We start from the raw sequence: 4,892 nt of genomic DNA on the forward strand, positions 1-4,892 counted from the left end.
AATGGAACGTGGACAATTTCAAACCATAACATTAATATCACATGCAAATAAAATTTTGCTGCTGATCATTCAGAATGGTTGCAGCTGCCAGAAATTCAAACTGGATTCATAAGAGGGTGTGGAAAAAGGTATGCCCTTGTTGATGTCAGATGGAGCTTGGCTGAAAGCAGAGAATACTACCAACAAATGCTTTGTTTCATTGACTATGCAACAACATTTGACTGTGTGGATTATATCAAACGATGGATAGCATTGTGAAGAAGGGGAATTCTTGAACATTTAACTGTGCTCATGCAGAATCTGTACATGGACCAAGAGACAGTCATTCAAACAGAACAAGGGGCTACTGCACGGTTTAAATCAGGAGAGGTGTGTTTCAAGGTTTTATCCTTTCACCCTATTTATTCACTAGGTATGCTGAGCAAATAATGCACGAATCTGGAAGATACGACGAAGGCTGTGGCCTCAGGCTTGGAGGAAGGTCACTAACAATTTTCAATCTGCGGCTGACACCACCTGGAAGCACTTACTGATGAAGATTAAAGACTACAGCTTAAGTATGAATTACACTCCAATGTAAAGAAAACAAAAATCCTCACAACTATAGACAATCCTCACATCTATAGACAATATCATGATAAATGGAGAAAAGACGGAAGTTGCGAAGGATTTCACTTCATGGGGTCCATCATCAATGTCCATGACAGCCACAGTCAAGAACTCAAAGGGCCTCTTGCATTGGGCAAATCTGTGGCACAGGACCTCTATAAAGGGTCAAAGGGCAAAGATGCCCCTTTGAGGACTAAGATGAGCCTGATGGTACCTTCAAGCCATGGGATCCTAAATGGCCTCATCTGCCTGTGAAATCCAGACACTGAATGAGGAAGACCGCAGACGAAGTGATGCCTTTGAATGACGGCGTTGGCAAAGAATATGAAGGGACCGGGGGAGAAGTACAGCCAGAATGCTTCTCGGAGCTTGTTGAGACTTCCTTTCATATCACACTTTAGACATATGATCGGGGGTCAACACCCTATAGGACAGCGTGCTTGACAAAGGGTCGGTGAAACAGCAGATTCTCAACGTGTGAATTGACACAGTGGCTGCAACAACAGTATGATGGCACAGGACTGGGCGGGGTTTCCTTCTTTAGTACAGTGAACCCTCGTTTATCGCGGTTAATCGGTTCTAGACCCTACCGTGATAAATGAAATTCCGCGAAGTAGGATTCCTTATTTGTAAATCAAATATTTTCCTAGTTAGAGCATAGAGGACATGAAAAAACACCCTTTAGTCACCATTACACTCGTATTACCCAATTTATTAAATGAAAAAGGGAAAATACAGTAAAACATTTTGGACGTTACAATTATCATTTATTATTTATTATATTATTTATGGCATCTAGTTTACAGTATTACATATTTCACATACAGTATTATTATACATAGTTCTTACAAATACTGTAATCAATAGCCTATGAAATGACTTAAGGGAAGTACTCTGCAGGTGGGTCGCCGTCTTTTTCCTCTGAAGGAGCGGGTGTAGGCAGTGGGTGCTGTTACCCCAAAACCGCGATAGAGTGAAGCCGCGGAAGTCAAAGCGCAAAGTGGTGAGGGTTCACTGTACATTGGTTCTCTATTAGTGGGATCCAACTCTATATAACACCTAAGAACAACATATTTTGGATTTAGCTACATAACTGTGAGAACGTTTTGGGTCCGTATTGAGTATCCGCTCAATTTCCTCCTAAACTAGATTGATGTATTCAACTAAATATATTAGCACTACTGTAATTGCTGGGCGTCAGTGGTTAATGGTGGGTTTCGACAGTCAGAAAAACAGTCACCGCCTGCCCAAGGAACGAAGAGCCTTTTGCAGAAGATCCTGAGCAAATATGCGGGGTCCTATGAACATTGAGTCCACATGCAGGATGAAAAAAAAAAAAACAGAGGAGGAGGGGTGCATACAAATATAGAAGCAGTTTAGGGAAACCAACCTTGGGGCTATCACAGTCCACATGATATCAAAGGAGACCCTATCTTCAAGGTTCCTCTGGCCTCCTGAAAAGAACTTTTTTACCTGCTGAATTTCCTGATAAAATGTTGTCAAATTGCCTCAAAAATACTAAGAGCAATTATTATTATATTTTCATTCCTTGTCCCATGATCACCATATTGGAAAAATGCAAACATGTCTGCAAGTTTGCAGGCCAGTGCACTCACACTTTAGTATGATTTTTTTTTTTAAATTGCTTTATTGGGAGAAGTAGACTCTTACCCCAATCCATACATTCATCCGCTGTGTCAAGCACATTTGTACATTTGTTGCCATCCTCATTCTCAAAACACTTGCTTTCTACTTGTGTATGAATGATCAGATTGTTTTCTCTCTGATTTTCGGGTGGCTCACACTAGGAGGTTGAAGTGCATCTGCAGATTGCCCTAGGATATCATGAGATGGGAGGCTAGTCAAAGCCATTTATCTTGAAATGTGGTCTAAGGTGGGTTCCATACTTTGAAAAAGGGAAAGATTCTCCCTTTCTTAACTTCTCCCTTCTGTAGCAACCCCAGGACTCAGGCTCATACGGTTGGGAAAATGGAGAAACTATGGAGAGGACAGGATGCCTGGTGGCACTGTTGGGTAAGTGTCAGACTGATAAACACAATGTGGGCGGTTCAAACTCAGCACTTCCATAAAGATTTACATCGTGGGTGTGTTAGGCTTTGTGTCGACTTGACTGGGCTAGGATTCTTAGTGGTTTGGCAGTTAAGACCTAATAATCTGCCATGATATGACCCAACCAACGTCACCAACTCTATAATGAGATCTGCTCTGTGCAGCTAAGCAGTTAGTAGAGTAAAATCTTCTTTCTCAGCTCACAGCCCTGATGTAACTGGAAGGAAGTTTCTTCTGGGGTGTGGCTTGCTTCCTACAAAAGGACATGCTGGGAAAGCTGGCTTTTTGCTGGGTCTGGATCTTGCATCTGGTCGGTTGACTTCTGATTCTTTGGATGTGAGCCAATCGCTTGCCATATTATCTGCTGATCCAGGAGCTATCAGTGGCCTGGCATCTGACCTTGGATTCATCCGTCTCTGCGGCTTGTGGTGTTCCTGCCAATCCTGGTTGCATCAGTCCTTAGAGAAACCTCCAGTTTAACATCTGACGCACGGACTTGAGACTGGATTGAACTTCTATCACGCACTTGTTTAACTGTGGTAGCCATTTTCTTGATATAACGTTCTCTTCCTCTCCCTGAAAAACCTCAAACTCACCGCCATCGAATCAATACTGACTCAGTGACCCAATAGAGTTTCCAACACTATTTAACTTTGCGGGAATAGAAAGGCCCATCTTTTTCCCTTGGAGAGGCTGGTGATTTTGAACTGATGACCTTTTAGATTGGAGGCCAAAGCATAACCACTATGCCACCAGGGCACCTGCCCCCCCCCTCCTCCCCGGTTTTGCTTCCCAAAAGAAGCAGGTCTAACACATTTGGAAACCACATTTTGAGTTGCTGTGAGAATTGACTTGATGGCAATGGGTTTGGGTACAGAGGATGTGTTACAAAACAGTGTGTGTGTGTTTTTTTGGGGGGCAGTCTACAAATGCACTGTTGTTCCTACTACACCACGTATTGTTTTTTTTAAAAATTGAACCAACATTAAAATGTTTTTTTGGAGTGGGCGATGGCAGGAAATTAGATGATTTGGTATCATTAGACTGTTATTTTCAAATGGCTGGAGCTGAGTGGTAATCACTTCCTTTAGAAGCACTGGTACTTGCAGTTCGCCATAGTCCCCACCATACATGCTATCTCCAACACTGAGAGTTAAGCTGTTTGAAGTATTCATAGACCAAAATGATGACTGGGAACATCAGGATTCTTCACTCACTTAAAGGACCTTTTGGATCCATGTGACATTTGTGGGTCTGTGACCTCCCTCTGGCTCAGAAGTCAAGTCCCAGGCTTTGAATTAAACTTGAGTCTGAATACGAATTCTCTCTCTGGCTCAGAAGTCAAGTCCCAGGTTTCGAATTAAACTTGGGTCTGAATAAGAATTCCACCAATTCTTAGTTCTGTAGCCTTAGGGAATTACTTCTCTAGGACAAAGCTCCCTTTTCTAATTTGCTAAGTAGGGACACGATCCACATCAAGTCAAAGAGGTTGAATGAAAGATTATCTTCTGAAACATAACAGCTACCGGCAGCATAAGGGTGAGTTGCCGGAGGGCAGGCAGAAGCCCTGTGAGTTTCATTCTTTGCATCCCCAGCGCTTCCCACTCTGCCTGGGACACAGCAGGTGCTCAGTAACCAAGTGTTGAATGAATGCTGAACTCAGCGAAGCTTGGCAGTCTAGTTGGACAGGAAGATGATTCTGATATCGTCTTGCTGGGACCCCACGGTGGCTCTGGTACCCTGTGTGGCTCTTCAAAGACCACCATGGGCCATGCTAGCCTGGGTGATGGGGGTCAGGCTTGGTGATGGGGGTCAGGCTTGGTGATTGGGTCAGGCTTGGTGATGGGGTCAGGCGTGGTGATGAGTTCAGGCTTGGTAATGAGATCAGGCTTGGTGCTGGGGTCAGGTTTGGTACCGGCAGGTGGTCCCTCGGGAGCCGGGCGAAGCCAGTTGTCTCCAGTCAGGCCCATGCCCACCGTGTCTCTTCCACGGCCTCGTAAGAGGGGGCATCTTGCGACCACCGTCTTCGTCAGCAGGTCAGACCGAGCACGGTGAGCCGGCGCGCTCCTCGCCCCCGGGACCGTGAGCACATCAGCCATGGCCCCGCTCGGCCTTCACGCGGCGAGGCAGCGCGTGGAGGAGGCTGCCCGTTCCCACAACCAACATGGCGGGCGCGGCGGCTTCAGCGCCGGGCGGGCGGCGCCGGGCGGCGG

This window comes from Echinops telfairi, unplaced genomic scaffold, assembly GCF_000313985.2.
Source record: "Echinops telfairi isolate 266 unplaced genomic scaffold, ASM31398v2 ScPeMD7_5;HRSCAF=22, whole genome shotgun sequence".
Taxonomy (NCBI): Eukaryota; Metazoa; Chordata; class Mammalia; order Afrosoricida; family Tenrecidae; genus Echinops; species Echinops telfairi.